Source organism: Mycteria americana, chromosome 1, assembly GCF_035582795.1.
Source record: "Mycteria americana isolate JAX WOST 10 ecotype Jacksonville Zoo and Gardens chromosome 1, USCA_MyAme_1.0, whole genome shotgun sequence".
In the NCBI taxonomy this organism is placed as follows: domain Eukaryota; kingdom Metazoa; phylum Chordata; class Aves; order Ciconiiformes; family Ciconiidae; genus Mycteria; species Mycteria americana.
The window spans coordinates 106,817,221-106,837,302 of record NC_134365.1 but is presented as its reverse complement, the minus strand read 5'-3'; the positions used below and the strand labels follow the sequence as shown (position 1 = coordinate 106,837,302).

General features: G+C 35.2%; 1 protein-coding gene across 3 annotated transcripts in view; it reads left to right on the top strand.

Moving 5' to 3' along the window:
- CADM2 (cell adhesion molecule 2) overlaps nucleotides 1-20,082 on the top strand; it is a 702,605-nt gene that overhangs the window by 249,985 nt on the left and 432,538 nt on the right. The window contains exon 2 of one of the 3 annotated variants that reach the window (XM_075516421.1): nucleotides 3,377-3,444. The exons of the other annotated variants lie outside the window; for them this stretch is intronic. The gene's annotated coding sequence lies outside the window, so the exon portion shown is untranslated. The remainder of the gene's footprint in view (nucleotides 1-3,376; nucleotides 3,445-20,082) is intronic. 3 annotated transcript variants of the gene reach the window in all.

The window sequence follows — 20,082 nt, the reverse complement described above, 5'->3', positions numbered from 1 at the left end:
AAATCCAGGGCTATAGGGGTAGTTAGATACCTAATATAGATAGAATTAATACATCCGTCATCTCATGAAGTCTTAACTGTTTACAAGCTTTTCTTTAATGTTCTTCTAGGTCAGCTTGTCTTCTTTCTCAAAACTCACAAACATGCCCTTTGAAAGGTAACTCTCCTTCCTTCACAAGGATTTGTGTACTTGAAGCTTTTTTGATCCTTATGCTTTCAATCTCACAAAACGGTTATCAGTTTAACATATAGCTTAGGAAAATGTTGTTGTCGTTCAAACCTGTGCTTGTCAGTTGTTTTCTGGAAAGAGGTGGTGGTGTCTTCCTGAGCAGATTGCATTCATTTTAAGAATTATAGGCATATGGTGAGCGTCCCACGAGCTTTAGCAGCAGAACATATTTACAGCAAAAATGTTGGTGCCTCGTCATAGTCACATAGTTATCTCACAGACTACATTCATAAAATAGTTATATTTCAGTATTCATAATGTTATTACATATGATTTCCATATCCATTATGTTACTGTATAATATAGCTTACAAGAATCCTGTGCTCAGTATCAGTGGAGATGCTTTTAACATTTCTGATAATGTATAAAAGTAAAATAAAAGTTTAGAGACTTAGCTTCGTGAAATTATATAATGTAGTCAAAAACCCCAACAAGAACAAGAGGAATATAGCTTTTCTCTCTCTTTTTTTTTTTTTTTAGTGGGTGGGAAGTTTCTAGGCATCATTTATAAATGCCATTTGGAGAAAGAGACAGTAATGACATCAAACTATACTTAATATATGTGTACAGTTATTCTAACTTACAGTTATATTTTTAGCGTATTATTTGTTGCTTAAACATACGTCTACTGCAGTTTCAAATGCAGTAACACCTGGACTCTAGCTGCTTCTCTGGAAGGGTGAGAGCTTCCTACAGTCCTTTGTAACGGGTACCAGGGGCCTATCACAGGCTGGTATGGGTATATCATGGGTAGTAATGCCTGTAGTTTAGGCAACTGAATTCCAGCTCCAGTACCACTTCAGAGTGTTTATCAGTAATTAATCTCAAGAACATTACCTGTAAAGACTTTTTTTATTTTTTTCATGTCGATGGTTGCAACACAACAAAATCCCTCCCATCCTAATTCAGCATAGGAAAATATAGAATATTTCAGTAAGTTATTGCGTTGTAATAGCTATATCAGGTTACTTGTGTTGTACAAATTTTCGTAGAGCAGAAAGAGGTTGTCATGTTTATACAGTCACAGTATCTTGTAAATTACCTGTAAATGCATGGGTTCAATTTTAGAAATGTGTATCAATTTTAAATATCTCATTTATTCTTTATAGAACAATGCAATAATTTTGTTCTACATTAATTACCTGTGTATTCATCCACTGGTTTCTATGTTAACAGTTTACAAAGTACCAACCATTAGGATTAAAAACAAGAAAGAAAGGCTTAGGTAAGTCTAGCTTTTATGAAGAGATGTGTAGACTTTGGTATAGTCAAAATTCTGAGCTACAATATTTGGAATTCTTTTGTGATAGGGATCACCTCTGACTGACTGGGTGATTTAAAGGAATCAGTTAAGAACAGCAGTTCAACAGGTAGAACAAATTGCAATAATCTGGTTCTGGGGCAAAGAAGAAAAGGTAGTGTCAAGATTTGCTGTTGAAACGAGCGTCAAAAGAAGTAATGGGAAGCTTTGTTTCATGACAACTGCTTAGCACAGGACATAAGATTTTTTGAAGCATGTCTCATTGTATAAGCCATGATTGCTGAGTACACTTTTAGGACCTCTAAAAATAATAACAGCTATTGCTAGGTATGCGTCCAGAAGTAGATCATAAGAACATTGAACCTGAAAAGCAGGTAGACTGTTTTTCATGATTTCTTGTTTCTATGCCTCCAGTTTCCTTGCAAAGAAAAACAGTGCAGAATTCTTGGATGAGTTGAATCTGACATTGCTATCCGTCCTCCATTCTTCTGAAGTCTAGTTCATGTGAACTACAGAAGTTCAGAAAGACCCTGCAATTTTATGAGTTCAGAAATTTGTAAACCACTGCAGAATGCTTTCTCTTTAACTCACCCAGAACGTTGCAACAGTAATGCAAAGATTCTTCAAACCTCAGGACCTCAGAATTGAATTACAGTTTTGAATCAGACTGTGGTTTCTTTCCCTCCTGCTTCATCACTGTGTCACTTCATCAGTGGCTGAGGGCAGAAGTTATCAGCAGCCTTCTGTAATTAGAGCGGTGCTGTTAAGCAGGGTACTCTGAAACCCAGAGGTCTCCATTAGTCTCTAGGGACTGCATTTACGGGAAGGTTTTGTTGCCAGTAATAACCGCGTACGTCAATATTCTATTCCTTTAACTTTTTCAGAAGATGTGAGACTGAAACACTGAACTTCATTCATTAGTGAGGGGGGCCATGGAGCTAAATAGAAGAAATGAGGCAAAAACTGTCCCAAAGTATTTCTAAACGTGAAAGAATTTAGAAACAGAAAAATAGTATTAAAACATAAGTACATACCCCAGTATCCTTAACTGTCTCCGATGACGTGAGTTAATACACATTCAGTTAAGATGACCATAAACATTGCTACATTTTATTTTATTTTTCTCTTCTTTAGATTCCCCATCACTGTGACATTTCGTATCATAGGAAAGTTTAAATAAAGTTTAAAATCAAAGTTTGTATAAGTGTGTAAAGATAGATCCCACAAGATTACATGAAGGCATACAGTTCTTCCTGTCTGGAGTCCTGTTGCTCTCGCTGTGACTCCATGTGACAATAGCATGTCCCCCATTCAGGACATAAAAGAAAACGTCTTCCTTTATATCAAAAGAAAACATGATAGTTAGCGTGATAGCCGCCACAATTTACTTTGACTCTCTAGCTGATGGGGATGAAGGCTTGTTCTGTTACCAGAGGAAATTTTGAGAGCGAGACAGGATTCACGCTGCCACTGGCTGTGTGAAGCATTCCACCCTCCCCTGCCACAACAGCTTTGACTCCTTTTCCCATTTGGGATGCGTCGTCTTCAGCTTTCTCCTCTGCTGTACGAGCGTCCTTCCACCCTGCACGGTGGTCTTGAGTACACCCTGGGCGCTCTGGCACGGCAACCTTGTAATCCTGTAAGCTTATTGTCCTCCCAGTCGCTGTAGTGCTGGAAGGCGGCTGGGAACCTGAGCTGCCACCAGGCTCTCTGCATGCTATGCTTGCAGCGGTTCTGCCATGCTGCTGGCCTTGGCACACACCATGCCTGGGCTTCTTGGAAACAATTCATTTATGGACTTGTTTTTGTTTTCTTCAAAGGTAGAAGCGTAATTCTGTGCAACAATTGCACTCTTTATGGATTTTGCTTTCTTTGCTTTTACAATAGTTTAGCTGAGGACATTTTGAGCTGGTTGTTCTTCTTGCTGTGCTGAACCAGGAAGAAGTCAAAGAAAGGTAATGCTTCGTTTATGGAATTTGATTATTTCTGCAAAATATTTGTCATGCTTTTGTTCAGAACTTCTACTTAGCTCACCAAAAATTCTTCTGACATGCTAGTTTTAAGGAAATAGCTTTAATATTTTGCTTATAATTGGTAATCTTTTCTGGCCTTTCTTGGAAGTCTACTCCTAACAGCTCATTCAAAGAGACCCTTACATTATGCATATGGTGCTTTGAAACTGAGAGCAGGAAAACATTCAGATATGCTAGTTAGTGTGATAGGAATTCATTTCATTATGTCAGAAAAATAAAACTTTGAAAAGAATACGTTACAAGAGACATACTTACGAACTCACAAATTGATGAATTATTGATTACGCCTATCAATGCAGAAAACAAATGAAAGATAAGGGAAAAGATTATTTGAAAAGCTGTGTTCATTCAAAATGCATCATAATCATGATATAAATACTTACAGAAAAGCTAAAATATTTTTAAAAGGCAAGACAATCACACTGATTCTGATTCGTCTTTCTGGCAGTTGTTAAGACAGCTGCTATACATGAAAATGCATGTTTCTCTTGAAACGGTGCGTGGATATTTGACAGGAGAAGAAGGCTTAATGTTAAAACAAAAAATACAAGAATATGGGAGTATAAAATTAATTAAAAGTGAGAAGAAGATGGTTCTTTCTAAACAGGCATGCATGAGAACAAAATGTGTTTGAAGCATTCAGTCCCCAAAGAATTTGGTTATGGAAAAAGGCAGGCTATGAACATTTGAAAAGTGCACTCTGAAAGTGATTCAACTATCCAATGCAGAGTGATGATGCCCACTTGGGAGTAAAATAGTTACAGGAGGGAAACTACACCAGTCCAAAGAAAAATCATAACCTATTCTCATCTATTATTTGAAATGTCTTCCTAAAGTTCTATCATAATTTTTTTTTTAAATAAAGAATTTTAAATAAACTATTTTGAGCATATCTGACATAACAACATTTTAGTTGTATATGTTAACTAGAAATGTCATTTATAATTAATATATTTGGAACAAATGCTTCTTTTGAAAAATCTTTAAATGCTTTTAAACGTGTCCATTTGCCTTCAATGGCTTTCTAAGCAATCTCAAATAAATTGATTTGAAAGCTTGTGAAAAAGAAAAGGCTTTATTTATTTTATTCTGTATTTATTTAATTTAATTCTATCTAAGCAGAAGCTGCTAGAGCATATGACAGTTTTAAAGGTGCAGATATTATAACTCTTTACACATCTGTCTGGCATAGACACACATCAAGTTATTATGCATAAAATCCATCTCTTAACTAATTAGCAGTCTCAACATGTCTCTGAAGTATAAATGAATTATTAAATGTTGGCCCAGGACTGATGAGGAATGATTGAAGAGAAAGAATTACTTCTTTAGCCATTATGGGTGAGGATCAGAAAAAAGGATATATTTCTACATTTAAAAAAAAAAAAAAAAAAAAGGAAAAGCATAGATCGGTTTGATTTGCCTGATTTCTGGCTGAAGTCTCCAAAAGAAGCACACTAGATCTGTTCCTTTGACAGTTCTGTCAAAAGAAAGGTAGGGTTTGACACAGAAATAAAATTGCAGGATTCTGAGATAATCCTGTAGCACTCAAACTCCTTTTTATATATTTCCTCTTTATAAAATGAACTGGTGGCTTTTTGAGGTACAAAAGTAATAATTTGACCCTTATTACTTTTCTTGTTCATTTTTGGAAGGAAAACAATAGAAAAAAAATCCATAGTTTTGGATTTTGTCTTTGTGTTTGTGCTGTGCAAGGTTTACTCCTCTATATTTTATGCTTATTTGGTCACAGAAGCATATTTTTCTCAATAAAATGCTGAATTCTCTGATATAAAATGTCTATCAGCTTTTTATTAAATATATGAAATGAAGAGCCAGACTATGGCAATGAAACAATGTCAGAACAAATTGCAACTTTACACTTTAAGCCTGGTAGCTCAGCAGAGGTCATCGTTAGGGCCCAATTCATCTTAAAACGCGCACCGTCTTTGAAGTAATACCAACCGACGCCTATGCCTGTAGTAGTAGCTCTGATCCAAACTGTAAATCTTTTTGTCACCGTATATTGTGTGAAACAATCAATCTCAATCCCTCGAGATGTGATCTTTGTGAAGAAACTGTGTTTTGCCAACAGTAAAGGGAGTTGTAAATCAGTTCCAAATGGGTGTTTGTCTAGGGCAAAGAAAAGAGTTCAACCTATGAAATGTGTCCATGCTGAAAAATGCATTGCATAATATAAAGATGTGTTAGGAGACATAACTTCAGCATTGCAATTTCAGATAAAGACTATATATTTTAAGATAAAGACTACGGGTATAAGTGGCACTGCATGTTTAGTAGAGTACCCTTATTCTTACTAGACTTGCTTGATACTTCATATTGATTTAGTCATTCATACCCTCTTTAGTCTGCATCCTTGTCCTGTTTCTCAGTACTGCTTTAACATGTTACTGGCTTTAAGAGGAAGCACCGGCAAAAGCACAGTTCCTCTAAAGTGATTATTAATTTGCTGTACATCTTAAGAAATTCAGGCTGTCCACTTTTTTCAGCTCTTTTCTTACATGTATAGTTAATCTCTGAGAATAAGCCAGGATGTTACAGGGATTTGAATGAAAATAATTTAGGAATATTGCTGACAAAGAAAATACAATTTTATTTTCTTACCAATGTGAAAATTGTGGCTGATGGAATTAATAGCTAAATCAATCTTATTTTAAATAAGGTGTTTTAAATAAGAAAAAATTAGCTTAGTTTAATTTCTGACTAATACCAACTTCTGTGGACACTGGTTTCTTTGAACCTTGTAAATCCTCTTGCTTTGACATCATCTGGCCTTTATGCTGTTACAAAAAATATAACGCTTCAGATGCTTATTTCATTTTCTAATGCTAACATTACCTTGTTTCCTATCTTCAGAATATTTGCTCCCTCTTAACTCCGTGCCTCTGTACAAGCATGGGGTTTATGTATTTCTTTCCCTGCTGTAGAGTTAGGATTCATCTTCACGGTTTTATTGTGTGGATAACATCTATAGCCTTTAGAAAGCATTTATTATTAATGCTGTATTTTCACATAGGGTACTTGGAATTAAATTAAAGCAGTCTTTTGCCCTCAAAATCAGTATGTACGCTGTTCCTTTTTTCTGTATTATATGTCAGTCTCTTAAAAACCAAAACCAAAAAAAATGCCAAAGCAGGCAAAACCCCCCCATTTTCCCACTTTTTAATGCAAAAGTTGAAATGGAAGTCAGGAAATTGTCCTGAAATTATTTTGCTCTTCTATCTTATCTGAAGACAGTGTTTTCTTGCTAAATCAAAATAGACATGCATATATTTATATATTATTAGCTATTTATATTTAAACTTTCATGTAAACAGTATGTGAACTATGTAGTTCTTGTTGCATTAAATGTGAGCAGCTGAGGATGATAGGAGATCACCTGACTTGAACTTGAGGCTTGCAGAGAATTTTTGCCTATTTAATCTGGAGATAGAATTTTAGAGGGGTGTTGATACAAATCATAACTTTTTCAGCTTAGGTTTAATTTTCATCTTAGTTTGAGGAAAAAAAAAAGAAAAAATATTCTAAAATATGTTTTAACAATTCTTTAAGGGTACATGAGGACTCTAAAGAATAATGTAGTAAATGTAAGTCACTTATTTCTGATCAATTCTGTCATAATCTATGTGAATCAGTAATAGTCATCAAATACCACTTAACCAGCTACGCTGCTAGTTAAGAACATTTTCTCAAATAGAAATGCAGTATAGCTGTCAAAACAATCTGCTGCTGAACTTAGCTTTGTAAAATAGAACTTTTTTGATTGATAGTATCTTTTGGTCCCTTTTCCCATGTTCCTTTCTAATAAATCTAGAAAGTAGGTTAAAAGTAGTTTAGTCTGATCTCTTGTATTAGTTAAGTTAAAGACTTTCAGTGCAATCTTTTTTCAAGGTCATACATTCTGGCAAACATTTACCTTCCTTTTATATAATTGTGAGTGATGATTATTAAGTGTACTGTCACATTGTCGTAGATATTTATTTAAAACATCAAACATTTATCAAAATTTCAGCGTGCCTTTGTTTTGGTTGGTTGGTTGGTTTTTTGTTTGTTTGTAATTATATTTGGTTTTTACTTTTTGCTTTCTTATCCTATTAACACCAGTTTGATTACCTGGATGCTATTATTTCCAGCTGGCATAAGGTTATAATTTTCTCTTAATTTGACAGAAAAAAGTAAACATTGTCAGCTAGAAACCCCTATGTATTTTCTACTAGCAGTTTAAATGAATTTCTGTCAGGAGATTTTTCTACCCTTAAGTGAATAACTGAATACTCTGACATTCAGGAGCTTTAACTGATATTGATATCCCGCCATCCTGCTTTGTCATCTTCTGACCTAAAGTCTGGAAAGAAGATATGGGAGCACAGCAATGGAATTTTTTCCCCAGTACAACAGCATTGTTGCTTGTATAGTGGAGTATTTTGTCAGTCCTGGGCAAATTTATAGCCAATTATTGAGTCCAGCAGCACCGTATTGAGACTGAAACAATACGGTGTATAGGGTTGTGTTGTCCACATTTTAGCAAAATAGAATGGAGTATCTACTTTGGCCTATCAAAATCCTTAATGTACAAGGTGTAAAATCTGTACAAATTATACTACAGATAAGAAAGTGATTCTGTCTGTAGTTATGTCATTCACATAAACTACTTATTAGAAGAAAGCAATCAACATTGGCAAAAAAATGACATAGGTAGTCCCATTACCATAGACAGGGCAGGTTTTCTCATTTTTCTTCAAAGGAATTGCACTGAATGCTTTATCTTAGTGAGCTGAGGTGTAGTGTTTGTGGGGGGCTGGGGACAGTGACAAAATCACCTGTATTTGAGCAGCAGAGGAAAAATGCATAACATTTTGTATTATGTGGTCCATTCCAAAATTAATTTCGCTTTGGACCGTTTTAGTTGTATGGGTTTTATTTTGTCCTCTGAAAATAAATTTCTCCACCTTGAGAACTTTTGTTTTTTTTTTTTTTTTTAAAGACAGAAGGTAAACTGATGACAGGGAAATCATATCTTGCTCTCCCACAACCAGATAAACCTTGTCACATTTGGGAGCTTCAGGACAAACTGTAATTTTCTTGTAAATTTTAAGGTCTGAATAATTTCTTCGTAGGCAGTATAAACATCGAAAGGCAGAAAACCTTCTTTTTGAATTCTCTTAGCTTCTAATGACCAAGGGATTGTAAAATATAAATACAACCTCTATTGAAATTCTAGAGTTTCTGAGTCAGGATCACCAATAATAATCTATTAACAGGACTAGATTATACTTACTGTTACACTAAGGGATTTTTGGTTTGTTTTTAATTACATATTAGGAAGCAAAATTCTGTAAAATCTAAGGTAGAATCTTACTGCTTTATACATTTTCATTTCTGAAAGTTGAACACTTTCTATTTAGGAGAATGAATTATATTATTTTCTGGCTTACGCATGATCAGCAGCTGGTAACTGTATTCCAGTTCAGAGTCTTTGTTAATGGAAAGAATGCAGAAATGAGAAAGATAAAAACTTGATTTCAGATCTTAAACTGAATTTGCATTGGATTACATTGAATTGAATTTTGCACTATATTGGAAATTAAAGAAAACATGTTTTGTTTGTGACTTAAAAAAAACCCCAAACAACAAAACCAAAAAAACCCTGCGTTAAAAACATTAGGACATGACACACGTGGAACACCAAGGATGCCAACCCTTCAAGTAGATTTCAGGATTTGTGTTTGTATTTGTTGATGTTTCTTCTCCTTTCTTCATGCATTTTAGGTTTTTATATCATAATGAAGTACATGAATTTTCTTATTTGCACAGCCATGACCTGCCATGGCTGTGCAAAGAAATGAGGACAAAGAAACTAACCAGTCATCTGGTTTAACTGTAGGCTTTGAAAAATAGATTGTAACCTATTCTTTAATCCAGCTCTGATTTTAGTCATAATTGTTTCTTGTTTAGCAATCTACTGGACTTCAAAAATGTATTTTAATGTTTATAAACTTTTTAATATCTCCATTTACCTTCAAGAAAAGTTCTTCATCAGACTCCTGATGTATTTGACAGAATTTTAAAACAGCTGATTTTGAACTTTTTATAGTATTATAGTAAACTGTGTAACAGTTTACTATTGAAGAGATGCCAAACTAAGAAAGCAAACCTAAAATTTGCAAAAAATTAGCAAACCTGAAAAACATAAGACTATGTTTTTTAAAAAAATAAATTTTTAGAAGGGAAGCAGATCATAATGGGACCAAGGGGTTTTGTTTATATTGAGTGTTCTCAAAAATCACCTAAAACTAGATCTCGTACATCAAAGCATTTCGTACTTCAAGAGACAGCCTCACGAATTTCATAAATGCTCTTTGGGACCAACCTGTTCTGTGTAATAGCATCAGGAAAAGGTGTCTGATGAAGACTTTTGGTTGACTTCTCTTAGAGGAGAAGAAATTATTTTATAGAATAATTAAGAAAAGAGGCATCTGTGTGTCAGTCTGAGTCTCATCTCACAGTTTTGGCGTTTACACAGTAAAGCACAGCCAGACTGAGGCATTACAAGCGCAAGTCACGTGCCTCAAACTAGACGATGGACACTGAGTTGGGAAAAAAACCCACCGTTTTTTGAAAGAAATACTGAGACAGTACTGTCAACTGGCAATACAGCCGCACTGAGATCCATGGCTAGCTGCTATCAAAAACGGTGATCTTGCAGGGCTCAGCTTCACCCCGGTGGCAAACCACGGCCCCCCAGAGCAGTCACAGGCACGAAGGCTGCTGCCGCTTGCACGCGCAACGCGGCAGTGCGGGTGGCTGCTGCCAGCGCTTCCCGCTCCTGGTTTTGCCCTTACCCCTTCCATTCTAGGTGGCTTGCCTCGTATCTCTCTGTATTTTATCTATAAAGCTTTGAACTCTTCATGAGAAGACGGCATACGTTCATTACAAAACTGAACCGTGGAGTGAAAAAGGTGTGTTGTCTGGGTGTCCGTGTTTGGAGCCTACTGCTTAGGGTCTGGGGACGTCTTTAGTCACAGCTCAAAGACCTCCTTCCCGAGTTTGGCTTGCTTTGCGTTTTCTCCTATGATATCGTGGCAGAGAAAACTCTGTCAGACAGCTGACATTTAAAATGGAGCCTTCTTCTGTAAGCCCCACAATTAGAGTGTCTTTATTTCTAGAGAGCATAAATATTCACAGAATTACTTTTAATAAAATTTCTATAATAACTATTTAGTCAAAGTATTCTATTCACCACTCCCAACCTCTCCAAACAAACAAAGTACAGACTTTCAACTTCAATTTTTAAAATTTAAACTTTTATTTGCCAGTACTTGTATATACTAGCTTCATTGGTCTCAAAATACGAATGCACCTAAAGCATATCAGATTTTTAGGAGATATTGTGATAAAGACATACAGGTTAATTTAAAAATGGAAGAGTTCAAACTGCATTAAAAGGAAAGGAAAAAAGGAAAAAAAAAAACAAAAAACAAAAAAACCAAACAGAACCAAACCCAAAACCTTTTTAACAGGAAAACAGCACATGATTAGGAGTAAAAATCCCTGATTTTTCTCTGCATCTTTCTTTCTTAGCCACAGCAAAAATGATAGGGCTCAAATAAAATTTCTTAAAGGCACACATAGGCTGCTTGCTTTACCCCTCCAGCCCACATGACTGAAGTGCTACATCCTCTATGGACCAGCAGTCTGCTAACCCGGGTTTACTTTCAGTGGGGAAATAAACCAACCACTGCCCGGGAGCAATCTAATCACTTATTGATCTCTGCATTTGGGTCAGGAGTAAACTAGACCCTCAGCAACTTATGATCATGTGGGAAAGGGAAAAAAACTCTGCTTAAGGCAATCCTTCTCTTGCTGTCCTTATTGGTTTATCTTTGGCTTTCTTCAGCAGACCCTGCCTCTCTCTACAACCACCACTGAATTGGTCTCAATTTAGATCATTCAGCTGAAAGTATGCTTGCCTGAGAATTTATGAATTACTCCAGGAAAGAGAAAGCTACAGTAAAAGAAAATAATCAAGAAAAAGAAATATATCTGAAACAGTAAAAAAACCAAGTAAAAACAACAAAAAAAAAAACCTGTACATATTTTCAGAACTTATTATATGATAATTTTATACAAGAGCTACACTAAAAATGGTTAGAGTCATTTCGTGGCTCATGGATATTTCCCATTGGAAATAATGTAGTGCATGTGAATGGGTTTATGTGCCATAGCAGTACAACTTCTATCTTCAGTGGGAATTTATGATACAGCTGTTAAGCCTCAGACTCCTTGCAAAGTTCCCTGTGAAAAAAGGATTATTTTATGTGGTGTAAGTTATTTCATCCCAATACAAGCAACACTTTATTTGGTAATTTAGTCTGTGTAGCCCTGCACAAAAGATTAAAAAATGTTTACAGTGCAGTCTTACTGGAGAATTTGCATGTCTTCTCAACCAGCTGTAAAGTTCCTGGGAGCAGAGTAACAACTGGAGAGGTATCACCCCCAAAGCAAAAGAAGTTTTCTGATTAATTGGTTTGTCTCAGTGTAACTGTTTCAGTACCGGGAGACAAATCAGCTTGCTGCAAGAAAGAAGTTCTTTCACACCAGTGCTTAATGTGATACTACATTCAGACCATCTGTCTTATGAGTAGGAACTCCAATAGAGCAGATTTTACAGGTATTAAGTATTTTTTTTTAGGGATAAAAATCTCTTAAGTTTTGATCTCTTAAGGGCTAATCCTCAGATGCTGTGAAATCTGTTTATTCTTTTTACTTTGGTGGAGCTAAAAGGATGTACATCAGTTCAGGATCTTGTTCTCTTCCCCGTCTGTATTTTGACCAAGTCAAGTGAGAAATAAATCCTTGCTGAAGAGGCAAGTAATTCCCTTTTACTCCTCTCTTGATTTGGATAAGATCTAGCACTTTGAAGAATGTATTAGATTTGCAGTGTTTTTTGGTTCTCTTTTTCTGTATGGCAAACAAGGCTTCATTTCACCTCTGATCTTTTTTTTTTTTCTTTGTTATAAAGAATCTGTGCAGATATTACTAGATTAAATTTAACCTAAGATGAATATTTTCCATCCAGTGTTGTCTGTTGTTAGACAACAGTTTGAAAACAGAAAAATCCTCATCCAACCTCCAATTTAGGAAATAAGAAGTAGTGCATAAAGAATTGGATCAAGCAGAAAGCCTCCTTTGACAACAAATTATTCCTAATTGCAAGAGTCTTAGAAAAAGATTTTTCACACTACAAAATATATTGGCAATTAAGAATATTGTTGTTGGTCAAAATCAAACAACAAAGTAACCTTTATAGTTCAGGAGGTAAAATTATAGACAGTATGTTTAAATACAGAATAATCTGCTTTTTAAGAGGAGTGGACAGTAAATGTTTATATGGTCCTCCAGAAAATAAAAAAAAATATGGTTACAGAACTTTATTTTGCAGCATTTATTTAAACTTAATTCAGTTGCTTAAAGGTAGGTATCTAATGCCATGTAAGATGCCTTAATGTAGCCAAGAGATCTGCGCAGGGTTGACAGACGTGACACAAGACCTGTCGGAGGCCTGAGACTGTCTGGATTAATAGCTGGAGAGCGGGCAAGATACCCCCGAGTCTCTGGTACAGCACAGGACACCTGTGTTTCAGCATGGGACACCTATGTTTGGGCAACAGAACCACACCCAGAATAACTCAACAACTGTGTCCTGGCTCCCTTTTTTCATTATTATTATTATTATTCATTACAAACTTTTAAAAGTTGTAAGTCATTGGATGAGGAGAGAGCCTTTACTGAATTCTCTCCAATTTAATTCCCAGAATATTTAATAATGTTTTGTGTGGTTTTCATGAGTACTGCTTTTAACATGTCATTCTAACATTCACTTCTATGTAGTCCCAGAGTTAATTTAAAAAAAAGGGTGTGATGTCTTTGCATTTCTCAGAAAACAGGGCTATAGACTGAGCTATTTTGATAAAGGAAAAACACGCAATGGAAAACAGTACTATCAGGACAGAAAGGCATACCAAACAGTATACCAAAATTGAATGAGCAGATAATATTGCTTCCTGTGATGGGGATGACTTATTCATTTGCAAAAGTGGGATCAGTCCTAAGATGTGCCCTTGTACTATCAGACAGCAGTTCAAGAATATCTCCGTGAAGATACAGCTTTTCAAACAGTCATAATCCACTTTACAAATTTGAGTTTTGCAGGCAATTTTCGTGTTGCCTAAATGACGTTGTTCATTCATTAATTGACAGTGTGAAAACCAAACTATTGTTTTTGCAAGTGAGAGATAGGCTGAATAATATTTTCTTATTACCTAATACTTTTGATGTCCTAGAAAGCGTTAGAAATGTACCTGGCAGTTAAGACATGAAAAGTATATATTTACATGAGAAGTGACACATCATCTGAATTAGCTGTAGTGGAGCAAGAGCAATAAACAAAAAGTAGATAGCTGACTGTCAGAGTAGTTTTTCAACACATGAAAATAGGGCTATTGCAAAGGGAGGTACATGAATTATGGTTGCTTGATGACCTGTAATTGGATTTGGACAAATATTTTGAAGGCAGTCATATTTTAAATATTGAGTACTATCTGTTTCCTATAAGAGAGGTTCTACTACAATCCAGCTATTATTTTTTCAGCCTTTTGTAATGTGTTACCCCCCCTTTACAGCTAATATATTACTTACTACTCTAAATCTGTTTTTCAGTTCACAAAGCATAATTCATATGAAAGTTTGGGCTTTTTTTCCCCTAAAACTTTTTCTTCTGAGACATTGTTCTCCTCCTTATTACAACTGTCTTTCTTATGTAAAATTAAAATATTCTTCAACTTTTCCCTTTATATTATATTAAAATATTGATGAAATAGCATTCACTGGAAGGCTGATATTTCTTCTTGTAATAATTTTAAGTTTTCATGTTAAATAAGAACTTACTGTGTCCTTCCCTAGTATTTTATTATTTTGAGAAGAGAGAAATAAGGCTTAAGTCTGGTTTGAAGCAACGCTACTCAGTACATGCATTATGAATTTTCTAATTTGTTTAAGAATAAGCCAAGTAATACTAAATGATTCCTTGTGCTTCCTTGGGTGTGAAGGAATGTATGTGTGTGTGTGTCTAGGTGAAAATGTATGTCTCCATGTGAGAGACAGAGTGTATGTGCATCATTTTGGGTACTATTTTTGTCCCGATATCCTCTGATAGTTTTGATGATTCTTCATTCATCATGTCCAGTCAAATAACAAGGGAAGTTAATTAACCAGCTAACTATAGAGAGTAATTATAACAGTGAACAGGAAAAAAAATAATAGAAAGCTGTATTTTTTTATTCTTTAATTACTGCCTTGCACCATTTACCATTCATCTAATAAGCATTTTTATTTTCTATTTTAACTTCAAATGTAATGTTTCTGCAGAAAGTGTTTTCAGATTGTCCTATGTGTAGCCATTAATGTCCCCCTGTATTTCTCTCCTTCCTGCCTGAGCAGGCAGATTCCAGGAAAATGTTTCACTCTTAAGGTTTTCCTACACAAGCTTTCACTCTGCTTAGTAGCCAAGTGCAGGAACTTCAATTTTCAAGTGTCTGTTTCAGGTATTTTATTTTACTTTTATTTGGTTTTATTTTATTTTATTTTATATACTGGAATATTTTTCAGATTACTTTAGAATAAATTCTCTGCTAAATGATCAATTCTGCCTATTGAAACAGAAAACATTTGAGTAGAAAACATAATAGATTCTTCATGCAGAATGGAAAAATGGGGAGAGTAAATTACTGTCTCTGACACCTTCAAAAATGCATTTTTAGAAAGTTCATATGCAAGTCTGGAGAAGCATAGAAGAGCGGTGGGTTGTCTGTGCATCAATCCCAGGAAGCCACTGAGACAGACAACCAACAAAGCATACAAACCCAAGGGAATGCCAGAGACTATTCATCCCTGGATGATTTATATTTCAGAAATGAATATTCTGTCCCTGCTTAGCATCTTTAGTCAACTTAGTACTAATAGCCCACGAGCAAGAGTATGCAAGGCTGTATATGTATATAAAGGCTTAGGAAAATGTGCCTCCCTCTTTTTTTTTTTTTTTTTTTTTAATTATATGGATTATGCATTCCACAGAGTAGAGAAAAAACCTTCTTCATATTTCTTTAAAATGTCTTCCATTTTCATGTTGTAGCACTAACAAAAACTAGTTGCGCTTCTTTCTAGAGAAATAATAGAGAAACGTAGGCAAACTTTTCTGCCTGATGGCTCTCTTCTGATCTTACTAGTTTTCAGATTGATGAACAGGGCCATTTTTAGCCTTGTATCTAATTTTCATAAACTGTTACTTTACTCTTGAGTCTTACCTTATTTTAAAAGAATATATGCTTATCATCACCAACATGCTTCTCGGTACTCCTTCTGTCACTTTGGCCTTTGAAGCACCGATACCAAGGATGTGTAGTCCCAAACTGAACGAATTTATTTTGGCTTCAGTTTGCATCAGGACCTCATCTCTTCATAGTATGGAGTTACAACTGTGGTCCGAGAAATTATTTGGAGAACCCCACAGAGATTATTTCATAGGGTTTATGCTTGCAGCAGGTCTTCCCGAGCTGTATTGTTGTTTACAAAGTAGATTGTGTTTGTAGCTGAGGGAATCATCACAAGCAGAAATGTTATTTGGGCAGGAGGGGCAGAGGCTTCTCTCCCATCTACTCCACCTGTCTGGTGAATGGTAGAAAGATGTTTCTCATAAAGCCCCTGTTGATTACATTTTTTTTTCCCTCTGACCAAGGTGGTGGTTAGCCTGATAATAGTTCCATGATCTGATTTTTAGAGTTGATGTCTCCCCTTCACACCACCAACCTTTTGGTCTTTACCTTCACAAACATGCATGGCCCCCAACCCCTGGGGCTGACACAAGAAAATCCTCTTGTTGCTGAAGAAATTCAGTTTTCAAAAACAGACCATCTTAGACTGTGAGGCCAGTAAAGTCCATTTCCTTCCTCAGCTTGCAGAAAGGCTGTGGCAATGATAGGAAAGAAACCTTGTTCCACAGCTCTGTCGGCTGTGACAAGGGAGGGCTTGCTGATGGTTTGACGGATCTTGGAGTAGCTGATACATTTGATGCAGGTCAGTTCCCAGCTCAGGCTTTGGAGTTCTCCAGAAACAGCCACTGCTTGATGGAGGAGCCTGAAAGAATTCAGCTCAAGAAGAAATAAACCCGAACGACTTTTCAACCTAAAGGGAAAAAAAAAGATAAATACTATTGAGAGGACTCCCAGGAGTGCTCTTGATTATTTCAGAAATATCAAGGAATGGTAACACTAAGTGAGCTTCTGCTTTTCAAAGGCAATTCAGAGTTGTGCTGCTACTTAAGGAATTTGGACAATGGATTTATTAGGTAAATTGAAAAGGAAACATAATGCTATGTGTTAAACAGGGGGAAGGCATTATCCGCTCCTTCAGGACTGAGGCAATATGTATAATAAGTTCTACCTGTTTAATTAATACACATCATTTTTAACCATTATGGAAAAGTGAATTTAAGTGAGTGAATAAAGTGAATTTAAAATTGTGTCTTCAACAAAGTAAATGAATCAGTCTTTGTAGCCTAACCCTAGGTTTCAGATTATTATAATGCTAAACAGAGATGCCAGCTGTGGTGAATACGTTTTCTTTAAATTCTAATCCTATATGAGCTCCCAGTAAACTGTAATGAGAGTAGATTCTATTATCAATTATTTGGACAAAATTATGACCTTTATCGGTTGTCTGCATAGCATTTTTTTGTTAAAGTGAGCAGACCTGAAGGAAGCGGGGTAGTTTTGATGCCAGCATTCCAGTAGTGCTGCAGTCTGTCTTGCTGTGCGTAGTAGTGAGCTGAAGAGGTTAACATGAAAAACAAATTACTGCGCTTTTCTCTAGTCTTCATTAATGATGTACTTCAACAGAAAAAGACAACAAATGGGAATGGAACCAGCTTTGCAGGCTGAATTGGTATTCTGCTGTGCACAGTGTGTTTTACTCACTGGCAGCAAGATGACTTGTTTTTTCCAATTTTTGATGGTAAAGGGTCAGGAAACAGTATTAACTAAGGCAAGTGATTAGAAAGAATTAAATTGAAAACTTTTCTCTGCCCAGCAGAAGTCAGCTTTGAAACCAACTTATATTGCTTAAGAGTGATTTATCATTTCACTCTTAAATGATTTCTTCCTCTCCCCCACCCCCTAATGATAAACCCCAAGTGCCACACACACAAAGGATATTATTTGATCCTCAAAGTTATTGGTTTTTATTAAGACAGGAAGGTATTTCTTAAAGCACATTTGGGAATGTTTCAGGTGTTTATTTTATATGTGCAATAAGCCTTGCTCCAGCCCTTGCAGTTTTTAAGAAATGGATTTACATGTGCAAGGAATGATGGAATATATTTTTTCTGAGCTCTACGTTATCCAACAACTCGCTGCTCTGAAGAGTATTTTGGGAAGTCAATATTGGCAGTGGATACAGCAAAACAGCAACATTGGCATTCTCATTACTATATGTTTCTTTTCTGTCCTCAGAAAATGTACCTGACAGTACTTGATATCAGAGATTTCTAAGTTTCCAGTGTCCCAGATCCTCCATAATGGTGATCTTTTTAGAAATACTCTAGAAAGTTTCATCATTTAATTTTCAAGTAAATGCCACTTTTTTGTTTGTCTGTTTTTGGTGTAAAATCAAGTGATTTACACTAGCTTTTCTAAACTTTTCCATTCTTGAATAGTGAAGAGCAAGATTATTGGGAAGTATTGAATTAATGGCAATGGGACCTTTTGAATTCTTTATATTAAAGGCTGCATTTCTGTGCTAATTTCACCTTTACAAATTACAATATTCTGATTTCTCTGTTTTCTAGGAAGATATTATTATAGAAATTACTGTTTTTCATTTATTTGCCACGTTTCCATTCTTTGGGTCATGGAGGGAGGAAGAATATTTTTTACCTCTTTTCTGTGTTAGGATTTAGTTTTAGGATATACTGAGGTGGATAAATAATTTCCATATCAACTCTTCTAAGTTTCAGTATTGAAACACCTATTTTTTTTTAACGAATTTAGTATTCTCTGTACCTGTGTTAATGATTTTATTTACACAGCTCCCCCTCATGAACACACATTTTGCAACAATAAAGCATAAAAGGCAAAAGGTCCGGAAAAAGTACATGTTTAAAGAGTAAATCCTATCAGTCTTACACTTTCAAGAACATAAAACTGTAAAGAACCAATTGTGCTATCAAATATCATCTTTTCTGTAACAATGGGAACTAGAAATGTGCAGTATTCTCCTTCATGCATTTGGCGGGGGGGGGGGGGTGTCACTACAGGCAAAGAGTATATAAGTTATTTCGTTGTTAATTATTTTTGTTGTTAAGTTATTTTAGGCTAAAAAATACTGTTAATGTTTTGTTCAGAACAGTCCTCAAAACATCTGCTTCCCTAGTGACTTTGCAAATCAATATTTTCATTTATGAAGCCTAAAATCAAATTTTTAAACAGGATTTAAGGGAGGCATTTTCTTACCATGATTAAAAACAAAATCAAGTTATCCATTCATAATTGTATACTTGTTTTGAAAAAATAGCCTGTCCACTTACTGTGGATTATAGGGATACTTTCTATTTAGAAAACATGTTACTGTAAAAACATTTATGTACTTTAAAAACTTAAATCTATTAATTGCTAAAAATACTTTTTCCTCATTAGTTTTCCTGTATAATTGACCAGAACTTGAGTTGACTAGATGCTTTTATCAAAACTTGGTCAAGGAAACCTTTTTACAGTCTGTGTGCTCTGTATATAACACTGTGTAAAATGATTTATGCATTATTTAGAAAATAAGATATTAATTTGCCAGCTTCTTTTCCATTGCTTTTTGGCACAGATTGGTCTTTAAAAAATGAGAAACCATGAGCTGTTTTACTGGCTCGTCTATTTATCAATACGTTGTTATTAAAAATTCAAACCAACTTGCAGTACACAGCACAACTCTGGTATTATAGTTATAATATGTAGGAAGATGACTAAGAATTTTGCCCTGTATTGATGTGGAAAAGGTTAATTCCCCCTTTCCTCCAGATTTCTTTGGCTTTTCTTTCTGGACAACTAATATATACCACTCTGCATCTATTTAACCTAAATATGTAACGATCGTCATATTACTTTTCACTTCTTAAAGCCATTTATTTAGTATTTCCTGTTTTGATTATATTTTAATACATTGTAGTAACTGCAAATATTTAACTACCCTCTTGCTTTTAAATCTAATGGTTTAAAGTTAGACAAAGTTTTGAATTCAGGAAAATGTAAAGTATTCCTCTCAGTTAAGTCGTAGCAGTTTGCATTTAATTTGATACACTCTTGTGTGATTATAAAAACAAGCAAATTTTCTTTCAGAGATATATTCTACGGCACATGTATGCATATGTGTGTGATATTGAACATATAATAAATCTCCATATGATTTTTTCTTATTTTTTTTTTCTTTTCTATTGCTTTG